At 34.2% G+C, this 25,917-nt stretch overlaps 1 protein-coding gene and 1 long non-coding RNA gene across 3 annotated transcripts in view; one reads left to right on the plus strand and one right to left on the minus strand.

Moving 5' to 3' along the window:
- Nucleotides 1-25,917, minus strand: part of KHDRBS2 (KH RNA binding domain containing, signal transduction associated 2) — a 721,722-nt gene that overhangs the window by 453,400 nt on the left and 242,405 nt on the right. The gene's annotated exons all lie outside the window — the stretch shown is intronic.
- Nucleotides 8,186-25,381, plus strand: LOC116762849. Its single transcript, XR_004352353.1, has 3 exons — nt 8,186-8,312; nt 18,884-18,887; nt 25,370-25,381. It is a non-coding gene; the product is annotated as an uncharacterized LOC116762849 (long non-coding RNA).

Genomic DNA, 25,917 nt, shown 5'->3' on the forward strand with positions numbered 1-25,917 from the left:
TGATGGGGTGTAGAAATGGGGTTTAGGATGGGAGGACAGGTTGAAAGCATACCAAGGAAGCAAAAAAGGGAAAAATTTGGGGCCAAAATATTGTATCTTAAAAATGAATTGTTTTCATTTAAAGATATATTGGTTAGTTTTCAACTCAAAGTAGATACTTAAATAATCTGGATAATTCAGGTTAAAACATCAATTTCATAGTAGAACTATTTTAAAGAGAAATAAAAACCATGATCCAAACATTCAGCAATTGAAAGTATTTTTAAAACATTAGTTTGTTTAGGAAAGAGTTCTAATTTTGATTTTAATTAAAAAGCTATAGCTCATGTAGTGAATGTTAATAATAGTTTCAATTAATTAAAGCCATAATAGAATCAAGTGTTTATTTTGAGTGAAAATTACTTTTATCACATACATATCTTAATTTTAAATTGTCAGTAGGACCATATCTATATTTATAGATAGATGATTGATAGATAGATACATATATAGATGGCAAATTTCAGCAGCTTCATTATCAGCATTCCAGATGGTTTACTGCAGAGTGGTTCTTAAGCAGGTGGTGGCTACATCACTGGTTCTCTGGAAGGGTCAGTTAGCCCAGTGACAAGCAAGCAGCCAGAACAATGCCCAGCTCACTGCAGGACTTTCCTGGTGAAACTGCCACTGCTGTCCACCACACAGCCCTGACCACACTCACAAGGGATCGCCAGAGCCCTTCCACAGCCAACCCCCAGGTCAGAGCCCTCACCCCACCCCTGCAGGACATCCACCTCCTGCCCACAGCTGCCCCGACACCCAGCTCCAGGGTGGATCTGACTGGAGGAACTGAGCTCGCTGCTGCAAGGGAGTCTGTGAGAGACTGGTTGGCTTTTCAGCCTCCAGACAGAAGGGGCTTGAAAAGGGTGTAGAGTGAGTCAACATGCCACCTGTCATATTTTGACAATCTGTGTCTTAAAACAATATGTTAACATTAACAACAAGAAGCCAAACTCCTGTTAGCCTATACTTAACACCTACAAAACACCTGAGGCTCCTCCAGTAAAATCTGTCTTTCTCTTTCCTCACCAAAATATTTCTGAGATTCAAGAGACGCATTACATTTCTAACCAATGTTCGAAGTTCAAAGTCACCACCAAAGGAGCTGCTTGGAATCATTTTTACCCTGTCTCTGATGACAGGGGCCTCGTTGTTCTATGCACTGTTACAAATGTTATCTTGTCTACACCCTACAGTAACTCAGTGTGATTGGCAGTCTCTGCTGGCAGTGCTCTGCTTATCGCCAGACACCTTCCCATGGTATCACCAAGCTGGAACTGCCCCTATTTGCATGAGCACAAAATACTAAAGATGCCACCAAAGCTCACTGATGCAGCAAGTGGCAGAGTAAGGTTTCAAAACCAGGAGCAGCCCAGGGAGACAGCACGTCCCATGAGAAGGAATAAAGGACTCCATGGCTGGCCTACTGCCCAGGTTACAGAGCTGTCATGTGGGCCCAGAGCCGCACTACCGAGTTTCGATTGAAAGATCTGGAAAAATAAGTGGATTGTTGCAGTGAGATATAAATGAAACTGATGATTAATACTTTAAAGAAAATACTGTTAAAACATGGGATTAAATGCATGGTGTGTGTACTAATTCCAAATGTACTTTAATAAAATAAGTATTACTTATATTTCCATATAATTCTTAGGTGATATCTCCACTCTCAATGAGTTCTATACAGCTTTTTTTCCCCAGTTTTCAATATATTCATTTCCAGTATGTTTAATAAGGATCAATTATACTTAATTTCTTCCTTATAGCTTCTCATAAATAAAGTATAAATATACTAGAAGATCTTGCTTCATGTCCTTGTAGGGATAGAAGGGGGTTTTCTTTCTGCTAGGCCTTTTTTATTCAATCTTTTAATTGGGGTTTTAATTTTATCAAGAGAAGCTACAACTTGTCAAAATGCAAGCTCCAAATTGTTCTGTGAATAACTATATGACAGTTAAGTTTCCTGGATGTCTAGACTGTTTCCTTTTGAACATTTGTAATATTATTGGCTAGAGAGAGTATGAGTGACAGAATAGAAGGGAAAAAAAAGATAATTTAATTCATATAGTAATTGAAAGATCTAAAATTGTAATTTATGTAACATGAAATCTAACTAATTTTACTAGCATAACAAAGGTGAGCTGAATAATCCCTTATTCTTAACTGATATTCAGTACTTAATTTGGATTCTAAAATTACTTCTTTCCTGAATGGAAAAATCTTAAATTTTACTTCTGTCTAGTCATACAATACATGAAATATTTTCATTTGAATGTAACTATTTTTGGTAGCTGGTCATAAAACTGTCATACGTTTAATGAATTATATAAATCACATGGTACAAGAAAATAATGAGAATCTGGTTTCATTTAGGAAGATTCTTAATAATACACAAAGATGTATCTGCAAACCTACTCTCCTTTAGTCTCCCAATCTCGGTTTTCTTACTGTGAATTTCTGTTTTAGCAGAACACACCTAGAATGTACTCCACGAAGGCTAGAAATGTTTATGACGACACATCATCATAGCCATGAGACGCACCAGGGTTGACTATGCTGGACACAGACTCAGCAAGGGCACAATTAAGTGATTCTTTTCCGTTTTCTGAATAATTGAATAATTATTATATAACTAGTTCAATGATATTTAAAGCTGCTAAAATTATAGATTAATACACACATGGAATGCCTATGAAAACATTACAGAGTTAGAAAATTGTACTGTTTATGCAATTGGATGAATACAAAGTCACTGAGGCCTAGTGGGTTAAAAAATATTTTTAAAGTCACACAACTTGAAATCTCTAGAGTTCACCTAGAACCCACATCTTGGTCCACTTAGCTTTGCAAGATGTAAAGAAAAAGTGGTGCAGGCTTGGGCACGTGGATTATGTTGGTTGCAGTGTTTTCACACCCTGCCCCATTTTATTTTAACCAGCACTATGTAGTCCATATTCTTCTGGTAAAAATATCTTATGAAAATCAGGATAGTTCATAATCAGTCTTTCATCCAAAGGTCCTGTGATCTCCCTTCTAATGCAGTGACAATTTCCAGAGCTGCAGACAAAACCTAGAAAGCTTTGTGTCCCCACTCACCTGCCACACCTCCAGCTTCATGGTCAGGTACTGAGACACACACAAAGGAGCCCACACAGATGGCAAAAACATCAGTTCCATCTAGTTTTAAAATGCTTGAAAACATAGGGAAAGCCTTTATATTTTTCAACCCTCCTGATGGCAGCCAGAACTATTATCCATAGGTCAGAAAATTAGATGGATTTCATGTCATTTCTGAGTTTCTCTTAAGGCAAGTACAATTAGCATTCCCTCTTTTTCTAAATTTTTATTTTATATTGGATTCAGTTATACATATACATGTATCTATTATTTTTCAAATTCTTTTCCCAGTTAGGTTATTACAGAGTACTGAGGAGAGTGCCCTGTGCTATACAGTGGGTGCTTGTCGGTTATCTATTTTAAATATAGCAGTGGGTACATGTCAATCCCAAACTCCCAATCTGTCCCTCCCCCCTCCGCCTACCCTCTTGAATCACACAGGCTTAACTGTGTTAGGCTTTCTCTCTTGCTCTGATGATTTCAATGATTTCATTCCTGTGGCAGCAAAGGTTGACAGTGCCATTTATGCTTAGTCATTAGCCGAGGTCCCCCAAGGCGGTCACCCCTCAATCAGGTTTAGACTTTCAATTATGTCTGTAAGTCAATCATTAATATAAATAGCCAGACCCAGAGAGGAAGAACAAAAATAGTGATAACTCAAGAGTCTTTCTCAAAAAGGATCTTTTCTTTCCCCCTTCCCTCCCTCCCCCCAAGATATTTTAGTTTCCAGTGGTTCTACTGGCTTATATTGAGGAATTTCAACTTACAACCCAAGGGTATATTTAATGGTAGAATGAAGTAGAGGTGATCAAATTCAACCATTTTTAAACATTTCATCACATTAATAATTTCTGGAAATAATTTGGGAGGCTCAGTTATTGGCATCCACGTACTGCTGTAGAAAATTTACTCCTGGTCATACTAGCAGAAATATAAGAGCATTGAACATATTGTTGCCTACATACTAAGGGTTTAGAAAATACTTTGGCTTTGGCAAAGGCCCAATAAACTACCTGGGTGAGAAGAAGATATATATTTACATATAATTATATATATAGAATGTTCACACTATAAACATATATATTATACCTAACAGGGAATGTCTGATCAAGAGCAACATTTAAAGTACTTAAGGGCCAGTAGAGCATGGGTAATGAGCAATCAGTGATGTGTCCTCACCAAATGCTCCTGGAAACTGAGTAATCCAGACACTCTGGCCATAAACGGTGGCCAGAAGTGTGTTCTCAGTAAATGTCAGCCTTGGTCTAAGGCAGTGTCTCTGACCCCAACACTATATGAATTCAGAGTAGAACCTTCCTTTCTCTTACTCACATTTTACTACTTGAAAGAATTTGTCGCAGTAAGAAATATTCAACAAATCACAACAAAACAATCACATGAAAACAACTGTATATTGGTGGAACCAATTTACCTGTTTTTTTCTATAAAATAATTTTCATTCTCTAATCTCATCTCACTTTCTAACACTGATTTTTTACGGTACGCGGGCCTCTCACTGTTGTGGCCTCTCCAGTTATGGAGCACAGGCTCCAGACACACAGGCTCAGCGGCCATGGCTCACGGGCCTATCCACTCCATGGCATGTGGGATCTTCCCAGACCGGGACATGAACCCGTGTCCCCTGCATCGGCAGGCAGACTCTCAACCACTGTGCCACCAGGGAAGCCCTGATTTCTTTTTTATAAGGTACAGCAAATGAACCAAACTAGCACACAAAAGCAAAGCCTCTCCCTAATCTTGCAGTTGATGGACCACACCTAGAAGTTCTGCCCAAAGTCACATGACAGTGGTGATTGTCAGCAGCACCTTGAAAACTTACAGGAGGATACAAACTGCTCTAGACAGAAACTGATTACATAACAAAGAAGAATGATCCCCCAAGACTTGTCACCAAAACATGACATAGTCTATAACAAGTATTATAAAGTTTTAACTATGAGCACAACATTTCATAGTGGAAATGTAAATCTGAAATGGAATTTTAAAATCTTCTTCCACAATCCTCAGAATTCAAACAAGACTGTTATATAAGGGGGAAAAAAAACTACCCATTTATTGTCTGGGAACTACCTCTTAAAAAACTCTGAAATAGAAACTAATGAGAGGAAATGTCATAGAAAAATGTTATATTCTGATAAGTGGTATCTCTATTTAGCAACATGAGTGGCACAAACTGAAAAATCACTATCAAATGGGATTTTTTTTTTTTACCAGAAGGAAAATCCGTAAAAATCAGTATTCAAATCTGCTTTGTATAGATTATAACATTTTTTTCTTCTACAAAGTAATAAGTGGAAAAATAGCAAACACTTCCTAAGTGTTAGAAGGCTCAGAACATTAACTTGATTTGAGTTATATAATTATATAGGGCAAAATCATAGCTTTTTTTTTTTTTTTTTTTTTTGTGGTACGCGGGCCTCTCACTGCTGTGGCCTCTCCCATTGCGGAGCACAGGCTCCGGACATGCAGGCCCAGTGGACATGGCCCACGGGCCCAGCCGCCCCACGGCACGTGGGATCCTCCCGGACCGGGGCACGAACCCGTGTCCCCTGCATCGGCAGGCGGACTCTCAACCACTGCGCCACCAGGGAAGCCCCATAGCTACTTTTAATACATCAATTTACTTCTTACAAATATGATATTAAAACTTCTCTACTGCAAGTTATGAAAAGACATGATTTTATTCTAGTACTTATTAATCCTAAAAATGAATCTATATAAGTCTAGTGCTCAGTTCCACTAGAAACATCATGGTTACAACAACTGAAAATAAATACCACTATAAATCAGCATCTTCAATAACTATAATGTTATATATATTAAAATGGATTATTTGTTACTGTCTATTTAATATAAATTAGCTCTTTGTGTCTTCATCCTTAAAGTTCAGTAGTGTCAGAGATAAAAATTTTTGTCGATTGCTGGAAGGAACTTAAATATAGTTGATATTTAAAAAATAATATATACGTGGTCCAAAAATTATAACTCAGTAGCCTAATATTTTACAGATCACTTTTGGGACATTGACGTCTTAACAATATTGAGTATTTTTACCCACAGACACTGTATATTTTTTTGATTTATTTATGTTTTCCTTAATTTCTCTGAGCAATGTAATTTTCAATATACAGCTCCTTCAAGATTTTACTCAGATTTAGTCCGAAGTATTTTTAATTTATGCTACTATTATAAAAAATATGGTTTCCTAAGTTAAATATCTGAATTGGTTTTTGCAAGAATATAGAAAATGACTTATGTATATTGTGTATCTTGGAATCTTGCTAACTTATTAGTTTTAGTTGATTTTTTAAAAAAATATTCCAATAGATTTTCTCAAAGCCAATCACGTTGTCCTTGAACAAAGACAGTTTACTTCTTCCTTTCCAATCTGAATGCCTTTAATTCAATAGGCTTGACCTACTGAATTGTCCAGAACCTCCTACACAATGTTGAATAGAAGTGGTGAGAGCAGACATCCTATCTTGTTCCTAACTTGGTCGAAAGTATTCAGTCTTTCAGGATTAAGTATAATGTTAGCTCCAGTTTTTAGATAGAAGTCTTTCATAAGTTTGAGAATGTTTGCTTCTATTCCAACTTTTAGTAGGAATAGAAGTATTTTTAGAAAGAATGAGTGTTGGATTTTGTCAATGCTTTTTATGGATCTATTGAGATTATCATATGTATGTGTCCTATTAATGTCTTTTTCTGGTTTTAGTATCAGGGTAATGCTGGCCTTATAGCATGGATAGGGAAATGTTCCTTTATCTTCAATATTCTGACAGATTTAGTGTAGAATTGATATTACATTTTTTTCTTATTTGATTAGTAGAATTCACCAGTGAAGCTATTTGGGCATAGAGTTTTGGGGAAAAGGTTTTTAGTAAAAAGTAAAATTCCTTAGTTGATAAAGGGCTATCAGGCTATCTAACATTTTTATTGCATTATAAACAACATACAATAATATATTAGTTCCAGGTGTACAACATGGTGAATTGATATTTTTATACATTATGAATGATCACCACAATAAGACCAGTTACCATACATCACCATACAAAGTTGTTATATTATTGACCATATTCCCTCTATGTACATTACATTCCTTTGACATTTATTTTGTTGATGGAAGATTGTACCTATTAATTCCTATCAACTATTTTATTCATTCCCCCACCCCCTCCACTCTGAAAACTTCCAGTTTGTTCTCTGTATCTATGAATCTGTTTCTCTTTTGTTTCAAGTGTTCACTTGTTTAGTTCTTTAGATCCCACATATAAGTGAAATCATATGGTTTTTGTTTTTCTCTGTCTGACTTATTTCACTTAGCATAATGCCCTCAAGGGTTATCCATGTTGTAAATGGGAGGATTTCCTTCTTTTTCTGTGGCTGAATAATATTCATGTATACATATATATGTTATATATGTATATATATATTGCATTTTCTTTATCCATTCATCCATCCATAGACACTTAATGTTGTTTCCAAATCTTGGATATTGTAAATAATTTGGCAATGAACATGGAAGTGCAAATATCACTTAGAGATACAGATTTTCTCTCCTTTGGATACACACCTGGAATTTGAATTGCTGGATCATATGGTAGTTCTGTTTTTAATTTTTTGAGAAAACTCCATACTGTTTTCCATAGTGGCTGAATCAATTTACAATCCCAACAAGAGTCCACGAGGGAGGATTCCCTTTTCTCCACATCCTCACCAACACTTGTCCTTTCTTGTCTTTTTGATAACAGCCATCCCAACAGGTGTGAAGTTGTATCTCACTGTGGTTTTGATTTGCATTTCCCTGATGATTAGTAATGTTGAACATCTTTTTATGTGCCTGTTGGCCAGCTGGATGTCTTCTTTGGAACAACGTCTATTCATGTCTTCTGCCCATTTTGATATGGAGTTATATGAGATTTTTATATATTTTGGACATCAACACCTTATTGGATATATTGTTTGCAAATACTTTCTCAGGTTCAATAGGTTGCCTTTTCATTTTGAGTTTATTTTTGCACACAATGTGAGAAAATGTTCTACTTTCATTCTTTTACATGTAGCTGTCCAGTTTTTCCAGCACCACTTATTGAAGAGACCTGTCTTTTCTCTACTATATATTCTTACCTCCTGTGTTGTAGACTAATGGGCCATAAGTGTGTGAGTTTATTTCTGGGCTCTCTATTCTGTTTCATTTATCTGTATGTCTGTTTTTGTGCCAGTACCATGCTGTTTTGATTACTGTAGGTTTGTAGCATAGTCTGAAGCCAGAAAGCATGATACATCCAGCTTTGCTCTTTTTTCTCAAGATTGTTTTGGCAATTTGGGTTCTATTGTGGTTCCATATAAATTTTAGGATTATTTGTTCTAGATCTGTGAAAAATGTCATAGGTAAAGTCGTTTTCTTCCTTCTTTAACCCATGCAGCATTCAAAGGTGTGTTATTTAATGGTCAAATATTTGGGACTTTTTCCAGAGATTTTTCATTATTGATTTCTAACTTAATTCCATTTTGGTCAAATAACATCCTTTTAACACTTGAATCTTTGTAAGTTTATTGAGAGTTGTTTTATGAGCAGAATACGGTGTATTATTTATTTATTTATTTTTTTGGTAAATGTCCTGTGTATACTTGAGAGAAGAATGTATATTCTGCTGTTAGTAGGGAGAAATGTTTCTATAAATGTTAATTAGGTCAACTCTTTCTGACTGTCTGTATGTTCTAGCATACTAATATATACTGTAACTTACTGAGAGGGTATTTCTCAACTGTGGATTTGTCCATTTCTCATTGAACTAGCAACAGTTTTTGCTTTATGTATTTTTGAAAGTGTGTGATTAGGTGCATAAAGTTTAGAATTGTTGTGTCCTCTTGATGAGTTGACCCCTTTATTATTAGAAAAGACTACCTTTATCCTTGATAATATTATTTTATATGAAATCTAAGTTATCTGATATTAACATAGCCAGTCCAGCCTCCTTTTGATTGATGTTAGCATATCTTTCACTGTTCTTTTACTTTTAACTATTTGTTTTTCATTTCTAAAGTGTGTTTCTTGCAAGAATTATATAGTTGGAACCTGTGTTTTTATCCAACTTGACAATCTCTACCTCTTAATTGGGGTGTTTAGACCATTTACATTAGTGTGAATATTGACATGTTTAGGTTTAAATCTATCATTAAATAGTTTTCTATTCATCCCATCTGTTACTTCTTCCCTTTCACTTATTTTTCTTCCTACATTAGGATTAATTGATTATTTGTTTTTTATTCTGTCTTACATCTTTGGTTGGCTTATCGGACCTAACTCTATTTTATTAATTTTATGGTTGCTTTGAGGTATATAGTATACATCTTTAACTTATCAGAATCTGCTCTCGAGTTACATTACACATTCCATGACTTCTTGAGCATGTTACACCAATATGTACTAATATATGGAGTGCTGTTTCATGTATTATTTCAGTGAAATGATTTGCAAACTTTGTTTAAATTTTTCACTCATTCCTTGGATGTTATTATATGGATTGAAGTAGATTGGAGCTTGAGTAAGTGCATATAATCAGAAGGATAATTCCTAAAACACAAAAAATTATATAAAATTGATTTAGTGGTATATTAAGGGTTATATAATTATATTTTTCCTTAGCAAAACTTCTTTATTAATTACTTCTGACCAGTGGACTGAAAAACTTTATTGAAGGGATTTATCACTCTCTACCTATATATTTATTCTCTTTTTTAGTCATGGTCTCAGTAGTGTATACAAATATGATTACATGAGTGTACTGTCACTTTAAATAAAGATAGAGCTACTCGTTTACATGGGAGCTGACTGAAAGTGGAGAATCCAGTCAAAAGCTTTGGATAATTCTGAATATGAAGATAAATTCATTTTATTTAAATCAAATTTAACGGCTATTTGCTACATAAGCCAAAGTGGTAGCACATATCTTCGTCCTCCCATACATTCTATTTTTAAACTGACAAGTTGTTTTTGTTAAACTGTCAGATGCTATGTCCAGTTAACATATTAGAATTTACTTTATCTGTTCTGGGAAAATGAATCCCTTGAGCCAGTGCTTATTTCACTGTCTAATTTAGAACACTGTTTATAGTCATCAAAATTACCATTTGCTTATATTGTCTTCTGGTCTTTCTTAATAATATTCTTAGAATGAAATTTTGCCCTTCCAATTTTCTCAGGAAAATCAAAGATACTTCAATAGCATTGCCAAATTTGGATTTATAACTAAAGTCATATGAAATTAAAGAATAACATTTCATGTTTGCAAACTCCTTCTTTAAAAAAGAAAAAACTTTATATCATATATTGTTCTACTGACTACTGATATAATTAATTTGTAAAGAAATTTAATGTGTTTTTTTTCAAAATTAAGAGAATATATGCATTAAGGAAAACAAGAATACTAGAAAAATATACAATTCACCTCAATATTACCAATTATTTTAAAATAATTTAATTTGAAAAATAAAAATGCACCTTGCCAACACTGAAATAAGAAGAACCAGAAAGTTCACCCATAATTTCTCTATTAAGAATAGTATCCCACAATTTATAAGAAAATAAAAGGCAGCACTGAAGAATTTATGACTTACACGGTATATATAGAAGATGTGAGGTTCTCAATCTCTTGAAATAGCATGTGTGTGACAGGAAAATGAGTCATGACCAATAGAAATCATCTACTTGCCAACCAAAGTCATACTTATTAATGTGACCAAAATGATGTCACCCTAAATGCATTACTATACTACCCTTTCATTTTGAAGGTTAAAATGTAGATGCAAACAAGTGAAATTCTAAAATGGGTTAACATAGCACATCATATATAATTCCTTTAAGAGTCATTTTAGTCCTATTGATAGTACAGAGATAAAATTAGAGTCTCTGGAAGGAAAAGGAAGCTTTTCGAATGGATTTAAGGGAAAGCAATAAAATCTTCTGAAGAAGGGAGGGCTCTTGAAGGAAACAGATAAATGATATTCAGAAAAGAGTAAGACAAGTACTCCATGAGGAAAACCCAAATTTATTCATGTGCTACATCAGGTTTGAAAAACTCTCAAACAGTTTGTTAGGGTTTCACTGTGGAAACAGATTGCCCATTGGGGTTGGTAAAGAAATTTCTCTTCCTGAAATAAAAATGTTTAATTAGCCAACTGCAGTGGGAATCTATTGTATTCTAAAATATCCTCAGGTTTTCCAAAGGCAATAGACCTATTTGATTTAATCAATCTGTCTGTATTCAAATAGTAAATTTAGAGAATATGTTTATTTTGCTGTGTTTCAGTTTCTAGGTAACCACAAGTTAGCACAGTCTATTGATCATGTTAGTAGGTGAAGAAATTCTGGGTGAATTATTTGTATACTATATCAAAAAAACCAAACATAATTAAGATTGTAAAGACAAATTAAATTATTTTTTATATGTTGCTTTCTTTATTTTCAGTTGTAATTTTTCATTAGAATTTTTTGCTATTTTAATTATCTGCTATCTTAATTAATTTTATTATCTTCTTTGGATTATTACCTCAGCTTCTAATTTCTAATTCAACATAAGCAACAACGAACTTCAACAGAAAGTCCAATTCAAGAAATTTATGGCTTCTTACTTCATCAATGTAATCTTTCTATAGCATATGCATGATATAAAAATTTCTCCTATGAGATAATGCTTGTTTTATTGCAGAAATCAAGTTCTTTGGTTTTTGTTGTTTTTCTGTCATCTCATCATATCATATGATAACAACAAAAACAAAATATGTTAACCTATGAACTAGGGGGAAATATCTGCAAACTATGCCACCAATAAGGGATTAATTTCCAAAATATACAAACAGCTCATACAGCTCAATATCAAAAGGCAAATAAACAAACAAAAACAAAAACCAAACAATCAAATCAAAAATAGGCAGAAGACCTAAATAGACATTTCTCCAAAGAAGACATACAGATGGCCAACAAGTACATGAAAAGATGCTCATCATTGATAATTATTAGAGAAACGCATATCAAAACTACAGTGAGATATCACCTCACACCAGTCAGAATGGCCATCATTAAAAAGTCTATGAATAGGGCTTCCCTGGTGGCACAGTGGTTGAGAGTCCGCCTGCCGAAGCAGGGGACACGGGTTCGTGCCCCAGTCCGGGAGCATCCCACATGCCACGGAGCGGCTGGGTCCATGAGCCATGGCTGCTGAGCCTGTGCGTCTGTAGCCTGTGCTCCGCAACGGGAGAGGCCACAACAGTGAGAGGCCTGCGTACCGCAAAAAAAAAAAAAAAAAAGCCTATGAATAATAAATGCTGGAGAGGGTGTGGAGAAAAGTGAACACTCCTACACTGTTGGTAGGAGTGTAGATTGGTGCAGACACTATGGAAAACTGTATGGAGATTTCATAAGAAGCTAAAAACAGAGTTACCATATGATCCAGCAATCCCACTCCTGGGCATATATCCAAAGAAGTTGAAAAAATACATGCACCCTGATGTTCACAGCAGCACTATTTACAACAGCCAAGACACGGAAACAACCTAAATGTCCATTGATAAAGAAGATGTTGTGGGCTTCCCTGGTGGCACAGTGGTTGAGAGTCCGCCTGCCCATGCAGGGGACACGGGTTCATGCCCCAGTCTGGGAAGATCTCACATGTCATGGAGTGGTAGGCCTGTGAGCCATGGCTGCTGAGCCTGTGCGTAAGGAGCCTGTGCTCCGCAATGGGAGAGGCTGCAACAGTGAGAGGCCCACGTACTGCAAAAAAATAAAAGAAGATGTGGTATGTTTATACAATGGAATATTACTCAGCCATAAAGAAGAATAAAATAATGCCATTTGCAGCAACATGGATGGACCTGGAGATGATCATACTAAGTGAAGCAAATCAGAAAGAGAAAGACAAATATCATATGATATCATTTATATGTGGAATCTAGAAAAATAGTACAAATGAACTTATTTACAAAACAGAAACAGACTCACAGACATAGAAATCAAACGTATGGTCCTAAATAAGTAAAGATTTGATGTTTTTAAGAGACTAAAGAGGTATTATGTTTATTATAATATATTTGCCATTACAGTAAAGTAACAACAAAAATTGTCAAAGGAAATAAATTTATGGTTTCCACAACATTTTGCACCATTATGTAAACTAAGTTTTCATCAGCAATATTTACAATGTGAATGAAGGGAGTAAGACTACAATCCTAGTAAGTTTGAGAATATTTTATACAATTATTATTATTCTTTGCATATCCGAATTTTTAAATTCTTAAAATATAAATATGATTAAAAAAAAGAAAAAGATATTTTCACCTTACATTGCATTGTACTTTAAAATATACCATTACTTTTTTAGCATCTATGTAGCTGTTTGCATCTTTAAGGCATCAGACCATTATGTTCTAAAGTTTGTTGATCACATATCTCTCTAATTTGTTGAACATGCACTCTTTATGTAAGAAAATACAAAGATGCTATACATGTATATAATTTGAATTAACATATTATTTTAGAAAAAATTAATATCATCCTCATAAAAATTCAAAACAGAATTTATAGTATTTACCTTCCACTCCACCCACTGATCATCTCATTTAAATGTTAAGGTCTGTACAGGGACCATGAATATTAGTGTGGTAGTAGTAGTAGTAGCAGTAGTAATTATAGTATTGACATGTGATTGTAATGCACAAAGGAACTAGATCTTAATGTTCTAGGATGACAAAATGAATATTATTAACAATTTATCAACATTAACCTTAAACATTTACTTGGAAAGTATGCACTTTATTTTCTTATAACATCATTTTCCATTCAATTTCTAAGCACATGCAAGGTAGGTGAAGCACAGACTGTGAAAATTCCTCTGAATAATTTTTTAAGGAAACCATAAATTATTGCAATTTTTCCATATGTAAGTCAAATTCATAACTTTAAAATTAAAATGATTCACTATAGATACATGTTGAAGGTAAAATATACTACTATAGAAATTTATCAAGATAAAATAATTTATAGACATCAGTCTTTTAAAAAGATATATCATTAATCTTTAACAATGATATTACAGTCAAAAAGATCTTGTTTAGTTATCTAAATCCTGTTCATCATCTTTTTGGATTATGAATGAATCTAATTTCTCTGGGCTCTAAAGAACTGCTGCTTGGAACTTTTATTTTTTCATCATTCTATTTGATTGTAGCCCTGTAATGTAATTTAATGTAAATGCTGTCTCAATTGTGGCAATGTAAAATTTCTTGTAACAGTAACCCACTAAAGTATATTAAAAGTATTTATCATGATCCTCATGAGGACCAATAACACAACAAATAGAAATCTGGGACACTATCAGTACAAATAATTCAGAAACTCTCTCTCCACCCATCTAGATGTAAAGAAAGCCAGAACAATAACAATTAAACTAAAGAATAAATAGGGGCTTCCCTGGTGGCGCAGTGGTTGAGAGTCTGCCTGCCAATGCAGGGGACACGGGTTCATGCCCCTGTCCGGGAAGACCCCGCATGCTGCGGAGCGGCTGGGCCCGTGAGCGATGGCCACTGAGCCTGCGCATCTGGAGCCTGTGCTCTGCAACGGGAGAGGCCACAACAGTGAGAGGCCCGCGTAACGTAAAAATAAATAAATAAATAAAAGAATAAATAAAAATTTATTTTATAAATATCAATGAGTATTAAAAATTAATCATTTTCATATCTAATAATCAGAAGAAAATCAATCTAATGAGCAAATTTCTCTAAATTTGCCAATATTGTCAATATCATGTACTTAGTGAAACTGGAATTAAATTTTTTTTTTTTTTTTTTTGCGGTACGCGGGCCTCTCACTGTTGTGGTCTCTCCCATTGCAGAGCACAGGCTCCGGACGCGCAAGCTCAGCGGCCATGGCACACGAGCCCAGCCACTCCGCGGCATGTGGGATCTTCCCGGACCGGGGCACGAACCCGTGTCCCCTGCATCGGCAGGTGAACTCTCAACCACTGCGCCACCAGGGAAGCCCTGGAATTAAATTTGATGGGTGCTTGTCTCAGTCTTACATTCTAAGAGACAGTCTGTCAATGGCATACAATTTTTCTAAAATAGTGTCTCAGACATCATTTTTCAATTTTGCGTGTTTCCCTCAATCACTATTTTCTCAAATTAAATACTATCAATTGTTTACAAGTTTGCTCTTCCTAACTTTTAATATACTATGAAAATGCCTTTAAAGATATTGGTGTCTTTTCATCTCTGAGAGTATTTTATGAAATACTCTTTTTAACTATTTTTTAACTTAGAAATTGCTTTATAACCTTATTTTGGGATAAAGAAAAATTGTTCTTCCATATAGCTACATTACTTTTCTTAAAAAGTATATCTCTATTTCAGTATGTATTCCTAAAGAATAGAAACTTAACAAAAAGCATAACTCCAATACTATTATCATCTATAAAAATCATCAATAAAGCTTTTATGTAACAAGTATCAAGTTAGTATTCATTTATCCAACTATAATTTTTTACACTTCGTTCCTTAATATGAGGATTGAAATTAGGTGCATGCATTGTGATTGGTTCAAATGTTTCCTAAGTCTCTTTCATTTCCAGGTTGCCTCTCAAGCTCTTTTACTTCCTCACACTTCTGTTCTTGTAGGAGATGCCAAGACACTTCTTCCCTGCAGGCTTGTGACAGTACAGCTTTTATTATACCACTGTTGTGCTGCTTAACATGTTTTTTCCTCTCATACTTTCCATTAAAATTATATCAAATAGATAAAAAACAGACTTAACTTTCTAGCTAGTATTTTTCATTAGGTGGCATTGTATGCTTCTACCATGGAATGAAGAATATTTGATGTATTTCAATTCACTGGAATTATTGTCCTTAATGACACTCAAATTGTGCAGAGGGAACCATTTGAAGTTGGCTCCTGAGACCTACAGACATAACCCTGAAGAAAACAGATTTCCTAATTTCTATTATGACGAGTGTTTTGAGCTCAAAGTTTATATTTAATTTTTTATATTTACACTCCACCTTTCTTATGTAAATGATAGAAATGCATACAGACTTTTTTCAGCTGTGCTTTACCACTTAGCAATGCGCCATAGAGATAATTCAATAAACACACTAGATTTAGCCCCTGTAGTAAATTACTCAGAAATGACTTATGGGAATAATATTCCCATGGTTCTTGCTTGTTACTAACAATTTAAGGCTTCTATGTATAAAGGTCAGTACGGCTGAATAAAAATTCCTGGTTCACATTATCTTTCCTTAAGTATCTTATATAACTTATTTGATTCTCTCTGGCAAAAACCATTGTTGAGGGTCTGCCCTGGTGGCGCAGTGGTTGAGAGTCCGCCTGCCGATGCAGGGGACATGGGTTTGTGCCCCGGTCCGGGAAGATCCCACATGCCGCGGAGCGGCTGGGCCCGTGAGCCATGGCTGCTGAGCCTGCACGTCCGGAGCTTGTGCTCCACAACGGGAGAGGCCACAACAGTGAGAGGCCCGCGTACCACAAAAAAAAAAAAAAAAAAACAAACCAAAAAACAAACAAACAAACAAAAACATTGCTGAGATAGTCTGATTTTTTTTGCCCCCTTATAAGTTATTTGGTATTTTTACCTGCATGCTCAAAGACTTTATTTTAAGTTTGTTTGTATTAGAATATGTGTAATAACTTATGGTCAATTTCCCTAAGTACATGGTGAGTACTTTCTATATATGTAGCTTGTAGTCTTGCTTTAATTTCTGGGAAATTTTAAAATTTTATTCCATTATGGCTTTTTACTCTGTTCCTTTGTTTTGTTTGTTTGTTTGTCTTTGAGAACTCCTATTATACATATGGTGGAGTTCCTTGCTTGTATTCTATACACGTCATCCTCTCAAATTCTAATCATTTCTTTCTCTACTTATATTTGAATTTAAGACATTACCATTTGTCTTTAGTTGCATTTTTATTTCTCTTAATTTAGTCTTTATTTCTGAAATTCATTTTACATTTATTTGTAATTCTTTCATTGGTCCTATTATCTTTCTTTATGAATTTATCTTTTCCCCAATTAAATCAATTTGAGGTTTTCTCTGAGCTATTTCATACTTCTTCCTTTTTTTTTAGCTTGCCATTAAATATGAGATTACATGTTTTGTTTTGTGTGCATGTCTGTTTCACTTTCATTTTGAAGCTTCATCATCCTTTTCTTAAAATAACTTCATATGAAATTTAGCCAAAGTCTTTTTCTGTTGCTAATTTTTAAGTGAAATGAGTCTTTCTTTACTTTTCAGTAAGTGGGGTAAGGACGACCACTCCCTCTTTTGTTACTTTTCCAAAGGGATAATAAATATAGCCTCTTGTTTTCTGAGATATGCATTCTCTCTCAATGGCCCATTTAATTTCACTATTCCATTTATTTTGTCCCTGTTTTTTCTCCCTGGCTCAGTTTGGGGCAATTCCCAGAAGTTTCATTGTCTAGCTCTGCCTTAGAATTTCAAGAGTTCATAGGACCTAGACTTTTCCAGGTTGTTCAGATCTTGAAGTGAACCCAATGATTTTACCCATAAATTGAGGTCTAAATACATGGCGTGGTTTCGGCTTCTGTTCTTAGATTTACCTGAAATAATATTGTTATTTTGGGATTTTACTGTTCTTGTGCCATCAGATACCACACTGCCTTTTTAAACTGCTTTTCCCACACAAATGCTGATAGCACAAGGATCTGGTAGTTTTCATTGATTTATCCCCATCCACTTGTATTTTGGGGTTTGTGAAGGGTAACTGTCAGTTTTGGTATAGATGGTCATTTGTTTGTGAGTATTTTGGTTTTTCTTCCTTATTTGACCTCTTTTTTTATTTGTTTTCTCTTTACATATATTACTTATCTCCTTTAATCTCCACATACCTCAAGGAGGATTTAAACTTTTAAATTGTATTTTAATAAGTGTGTATTTTTGTCTTCTTTTAAAATTAACTGCTGAATGACCAGCACATATGAAAAGTCTTTCCATATCAGAAGTACTTTCTCTCTCTCCCTCTCTGTCTGTCTGTCTGTCTGTCTCTCTCTCTATATATATATATAAAGTGAAAATAAAGTAGTGAATAGCCTAGAATACCAGATACCACAGAAAAGTCTAGTACACTAGAGCTTAAGAAATAACTGCTTGCTTTGAAAATAAGTAGCCTACTGAATACATTTTTCTCTCTTGCAATATGAATGCAGTGAGGGTTCAAAGCTGACTGCAGTGGTCTGTGTAGGTAGAATGTGTTGAAGAACATTATTAAGTTCATAAAACCATAGGAAAAAATGTAGCTTGTATTTTTAGTGCCAATTATATTCAATAAGTACCTATCTAAAAATTAAGTAATCAGAGAAATATGGATGTAAATGTAATATATATTTTATTTTTTAAAACACTGTACAAAACTGCAAATTTGAAACAAAACTGAGCTGTGTGTGGCAAAATCTGGATAAGACTTAAATCTATTTTCAATTCTTCTTTGAACAGGGTATTTCAATGAAAATATTTGAGAACCCAATACCTTAAAGTATAATCTGTATGTATGTGGACAGATTTGACCCTTTGCTGACTGTACGGTTAACCTGAAAATGAACTGCTTGTTTTATGTGGACTCTATGTGCCTACTTATGTAGTAACTGTAATATTCTTTTGGTTATTATATGATTAGTTATGTAATGTAAAAATCTACATTTACTCTAGAGCCACTAATTTCCCTATATGTTTAGATTCACCATATATCTTTGGTCAAATCTTCCAGTCACATACTTTTAACATACTTTTTAAAAAAGAGCACATTTGAATGCTTGTGGGTATGCGTGCACAATGTCAAAATAGTAATGCTTATTGGCAACTTATTTTCTTAAAGGCGTCAGCAAATAACCTGCTTGAATAAATCAATGTTCAACTCTCAACTAATCAGCTTGGCAGACGTGAAAATTTGCTTGTCAACACATGGGACAATCCACAAGATCCTTTGCCTTAGGGTATTAACAGCATGTCTTCAAGATAACTAAGATTGAGAAATGATGACTTTTTATTTTTCTCTTGTGTCTTGAAGTTACTTTTTCTGAACTACAACTAGAATTCTGTTAAAATATTTGGACAAACAATAAAAATTGTAAGACTTTTATGTGCATATGGATGTGGCAAATTATGTCCTTAAACCAATGAGTCAGAATATCCTAAAAAGTTAACCATAGTCACTAATAGTAAAATTCCACTAAGTATGTATAATAGTCCCTTATATTTTAGAAATTTTATATATTAACCAAACATAATTTTTGATAATACCTAATTGAATGTTAAAAATACATAACCAAATTTTAGTAACAGGTGCAATAAAATAAAAGGGATAGTGATAATACTCATTTTCCAACATTAATATGATCAACTAGCATGCATTACTTGATGTTTGGGGAAGAGATTTTTTGTTGTTTTATATATATATATATATATATATATATATTTTTTTTTTTTGCTGTACATGGGCCTCTCATTGTTGTGGCCTCTCCCATTGTGGAGCACAGGCTCCGGATGCACAAGCTCAGTGGCCATGGCTCACGGGCCTAGCCGCTCCGCGGCATGTGGGATCTTCCCAGACCAGGGCACGAACCCGTGTCTCTTGCATCGGCAGGCGGACTCTCAACCACTGCGCCACCAGGGAAGCCCTTGTTGTTATATTTTAACATCGATGATGTATGGCACTGAAGAAAACCTTCAAATAACTTTTAAGATACACTCAATTTATCTAACATCCTCTATGAAACTGTTTCACAAAATGTAGCAAATATTTTCTAATCAAATAAACTATGCTGTCATCTACTATAATGTCCCCCAATTCATGAATAAGTAATATTATAAGGAAACATAACTAGATTTAGAATTTAACTTGTAACTCCATGCAATACGCCATAGAAGACAAACACTCTCCCGATTAACTATCTAACTACATCTGTCCTCCATCACATAAAAGAGCTGAGTTGTTAATCTGCATCAGAACAACTAACATAGCACAAGGGAGAAAAAAAAATCAGAACTCTAAGCAGCAAAGATAAAACAGAAGTGAGTATGGCATATTAACAGACTTGTGCATTTTCATAATAAATATATCTCCTGGGTTTTCCCTAGTAAAGTAATCATATGAGATATTAAACTAATAGATTACAATGACATAGATAAAATTCTATTAATATTATACATTTTTATTTATTTCTAAGTGAATATGTATATGTAGATATAAAATACTTTAGTAAGAAAATTTTTTGAGTGAAAGAGAAACACAGATATTATCTTCTGAAATAAATCCTTCAATTTCCATTAGAGGAAAAGACTCCTTAGAGTCACAAGAAAAAAATAAACATTGAACTTAAGGACTAGAGTTAATTTTACAGCAGAGGAGAAAAGAGAAGGCAGAATTTTTTCTGGAACAGCCACAGGAGATCCACCATTAACCTGTCAGCTGAGAAATGGGAAATCTGCTCTCATATCAGATGGGTGGGAGGAGAGAAGCCTTTCCGTATCTCCACTCTGCTGCACCAGCAACGAAACAGGGATCTTGCAGCATCTGTTCAAAGTCTGATGTAATCCTTTGATGAGTATTCCCTTAGAACAATATAATTTTCTAAAGTATCAGCCCTAGAGTGTGCAATTCTTCAGAGAAGATTAAATTTTCTTCTCAGTTATCGAGTTTTGAAAATGCCACTGCTAATTACATGGAAATATTAGACACTTCATGAGTCAATTTGGTAGAACTATTTAAACTGATGCAGATGGCTTCATTTATCTAACAAATCTAATATCTCTGGCTAGGGAATCAGAATCTCCAGTTTGCTTCTGAAATTTGGTATCCTAACTTAGGGCATTGTTGGAAAAATATTCTCTCAAAACTTAATTTAGAAATGATTATTTCCAGAATAAAAAATGAATAATAAAAAAATTCTTTCATAGAAATAATAGATGTTACTAATGGCAAGTAAACCACACCAAACAATCAGAGTAAATATACAACCAATATATTAGGAGTACTTTTAATTTTTTAAAAAATGTATAATCCTGTGAAAAATATATTGTACTACATTAATGAAAAAGATGATATTAAATGTCTTGTGCTTTAAGTTTTGATGAATAATTCCCAAATTTTCTATTGTGAAATTATATATCCATGCAAAGACTTATATGTGAATCTCCATATCAGCCTTATTTATAATACCTCAAAGTATAAACAATCTAAATTACCATCAAAAAAAGAATGGCTAAACAAATTGGTGTAGCCACACAATGGAAAATTCTCAGTGATGTAAAAGAGCAAATTCTTGATACAGGCAACAACATGGATAATCCTCAAAAATCATTATTTTCAGTGAAAGAATGCGGGAGCAAGTCTATACACTGCATAAATCAATTCATGAAATTCTAGGAAAAGGCTAGCTGATAGTAACAGAAAGCAGATCATTGGTGACCAGAGGTGCAGTGGGGCCCAAACGAAATTTTTGGTGTGACAAAAATATTCTTTATCTTGACTGTGATAATACAAGCGTGACTACATATTCATTTGTATGCTTAAAAGTGGTAGATTTCCATGTACGTAAGTTACATCTTCATAAAAGTAAGGCAAAAAAGTATAATGATCTAGCCCTGGTGGTTTTAATAAAACCAATGGTTAAGGAAAATGTCTGAACTAAAATGACATTTTTGGCTTATAATTTTAACAATAATTTATAGGAATGTGGAAGAAATTCTCCATTACATGTGCAGTTAAATACACTGTGATCAATTTCCTAACCTATAAAACTCTATAGGAATTATGAAATGAGAAACACTCTCTCCTCCTAAAAAGGAAGCTCTGGGCACCAGATTTTGGAAGGTTTCCTAAGGGAGCCCAGACTACCCCTCATCCTCCCCTGAGGACAGGGCTAGAGCTTCCCAGTGGTGACCTCACTTTTTGCATGTGTTGTCACTAAATGCAGACGACTCACCAAACCCCAGAGTACAGGCTGCTGACACGGCATCCCAAGCAGAGCATGTTCCTCTCTCCTTTGCACTAAAATTCACACAGGGAGTGATAAAGAGGACAGAGGGTGGATCGTGGCATTTTCATAAATAAAGTATATCGAAACTACTCAATTTTATAGAGGCCAGATCCTGAGAAAGAACCATGTTCAAATCAATCTTCTATATCTTACAGGTAATTTTATGTTATTTAAAGTAATTAGGATATATTTTCTACTTATTTATTTTGGATGTAATAGTTTAAGAAAACATAATAAAGTCTATTTTTTTCCAATGATATGGTTCCTTGATACTAATATACTAGTTATAGCAAGATATATTAATGAAATTGGTCCTCACACTTATGTTCTCTTTTTTACATCTAGTAATTAAATATTTCCTTGTAATTTTCCAGCAATCTCAGGCAAATTACTGTCTCTTGGGCAATGATATATCTAGGCTATAAAAATGAGTGAGTTAAACTACTATCTTTATCTTCACTGCCAACTTTGAGACTCTATGAGCTGATGTACTATGTGCATGTGCACCTACGACATGGATAAACCTCCGACTGGCTGAATGGAACTAACACGGCCTCACAGTCATCATTACATTTTTAAGGGTTGATCAAGTTTAATTATTTTGGCCCAAATTATTACGTTAAAGCCATAGAATTACCAGCAAAACATCGTTTTGCCTTACTCATTTTATGAATCTTCCTTAAGACAAATGAAAATCATAGTAAAAGCTTCCACATACTTTCATTTGGATTATTATTGTTCTTATTAAATAAAGTGTGGATAAAAAGTTTTAATATAAAACGTATAGAATCAGAATCTTGAAAATATTAACTCAGCACAATGAGTTAATCTATATCTGTTCAGTTGATGGCTACTATCTTATTCTTTCCCATTTGTACTTCTGGATTGTATGGGTGACTACAAATTAAATAGTTAATTTAAATAGTTTTATTTAAGTAAATACTATAATGGTGGTGGTGCTGAGGAAGTAAACATCTCTCACACATTCTAGTAATATTCAAGAAAACAGAAATGAGAGTTGTTCAGGATTCAAATGCTGGAGAAATTATTCTGACTTTTTAATTATTTTGGCTTAAAAATAATTTTTAAAGGTAGTTAAATGAAAAGAAGAAAATTAAGAAAGACTGGGGAAAACATTCAAAATGCTTTAGAAGTGCCAAATGATGGAAATAGAATATTTTTCAAAACATGAAAACATAAAAAAGGAAAAGAAAAAGAGAAAACAATAAGCCTACTATTGAGAAAGAGGAAGCAGGAAATAGAGGGCATTATAAGCTTAGAAATGTAAATATTAAAGCTTTTGGAGACATTCCAAATTCTCTTAATCATGGGTCACGTTTTGTTTGCCTGTTTTTTTTTAACCCAGTAGCAATGCTAGAATTGTAGATGTTAGCAATTATATTCCTATAGGTTAGGGGTGTCTCTTCTCGTGTAAACCACAGGGAAGAACACGGGCACACCAGTTTACAGTCTATCTCAAAACTCTGACCTCAAAAAGCAAAAAAATTAAACATTAGTATTTTCAAAGTTTAAGCAAATGCTCCATTTGAACAAAAAATATACAAAGCAATACATATCTTTGCAGATAACATTTAAAAATAAATACATTTGTAAGGAGCCTAGGTGATTTGTGATAATTAGATATTAAGAAAAATTACATGAAAAGTGTTTCATTTATTGACATTAGGTATGCTTGCTCCTGAAACTAGCTTAAGTGCTGGTGACAGAGAATGTCTTGTGACTGCATCCCTGAAAGTGTACAAAACATTGTCTTGGCTGCAAAAAGTCAATGGTACAATTGTGTTCATAGCAAAATATTGTGAGATAAAATTCATATTTTATGGCAAGACAAGAAAAATTTAAACATAAAAAATGTTCTCTGCCCTTTGGTCTCCTCTCTCCCCTGTACTGTGCATTATATCTACATTAGGCATTGGCAAGACCTCCCCCATCAGCAGAAATACCTGCTCAACCATAAAGAACAACACTTTCCCAGCACCAAAGAGAAAACTGAAGATATAATATTCCTTCTTAGGTTTGTGGTGTGACCCACCACAATAATGTTTAGATCTGAATTGTGTGTACTCTGTCAATAATACGTCATTTAATGTACAGCCCTCTGTCTCAGAAACCTAATATAACTGTGTTTTGACCTCTAATGGGCGGAACAGTTCTTGGAGCTTTCTGAGATGCTGTTCCTGGGTTATAATTCTCTATTTGGCACTAATAAAATTTTCCATTTATTTCTTATATCGATTGATTAATTTTTCATCAACAATATATAATTTCATTTGTATCCTTGGCATTTCATTTTCCTTAGTCTTTTTGACTTCCTTAGACATTTTGAACCAATGCACACAGGAGACAAAAGTGAGCTCAGGAATGTTGTTATTCATTAGACTGAGGAGCTGGTGACTTCTTTGTCTTTCTGTGGGCTCTATCGCATCAGTAACTACAGCCAGAAAACAGAGCTCTCTACTATTTTATTGTTCAAACAAATTTTCTGGTATTCATGACGATTCTACTCAGATAAGGAATATTCAGATATTTATGACTGATAAAATTACTATTCAACTTTTGAATGACTTAGGAAGTTCAAAAACTAATAAGGAGTAAGAATACTAAGTCAAATAAACATCACAGCAACTAATGAAATTCAGAACCTGAATTAGTGCCGATAGCGCACTTGGGTTAAGTGCAGCATGTCTCTCTAGCACGCCCACTCTGGGCCCATTATCTTCTCAACTCTATCTCCAGATTTCCCAAGCTGTGCTACAACAAGTTGTCCAAGTTTCTCTTCAAAGAACATGGCTTGTATTGGGGTCAAGTTTCAACAATTTAAAACACATTTAACAGCATCTTTCTAAAAACATGCAAATAACAACAACAACCTTTTCATCAAAGGCTTTTCTAAGAGATTAAATATGATTATGATTTGACTTTTTAGGTAAACATTACCACTTGGTTTGCTATTAAAATTACTCATAAAATTAAAAATGTATTATGTCTTACCATGAGCAAAATAAAACTATTCAGGAAATTTTTCTTTCTTATATCCAATTTTATTAAAGCAATGATATATTCATCTGGGTCTACTACCTTGGTTACTAGGTATGTGGGCAAAGCAAAGATAGGGTCCAATGTGAAAAAGTAAAGTGAATATTGATATTTAAAATATATTTATACATATAACAAAAAACCCAGTTTACCCATTTCTCACCATACAGGGAGATAGACCACTAAATATATAATATATATATATAGCACTAAATAATATAAAGTATACTCATAATATATAAATGTATACTAGTACACAGAATCACCCTAGGATTCTGCTGAGAAATTCTTATCTAATATAGGAAATTAGTAAAAAAGAAATAATGTCAAAGGGTACAGATATTGCAGATAATCATAATGATGTATCCATTTGCATAACTCGATCCCATGTCTAAATTCTACCATTTATAAAATATATAGGAAATGAATGAGAAAGCAACAAACTCGGTTAAGGTTCTCAGCACAAAAATGTCAGTGGTCCTTTTCTTGGCTAAGACAAATCTTCAGTGATTCAACTTGGTCAAAAAGAGGGACTAAGAAAGAAAACTGTCCCAATCTTGGTCTGGGGCAAAACTTTCAGTAGGGTGCAATTTACTTCCCCTTCTGAGAACCATCT

Source organism: Phocoena sinus, chromosome 11 (assembly GCF_008692025.1).
Source record: "Phocoena sinus isolate mPhoSin1 chromosome 11, mPhoSin1.pri, whole genome shotgun sequence".
In the NCBI taxonomy this organism is placed as follows: Eukaryota; Metazoa; Chordata; class Mammalia; order Artiodactyla; family Phocoenidae; genus Phocoena; species Phocoena sinus.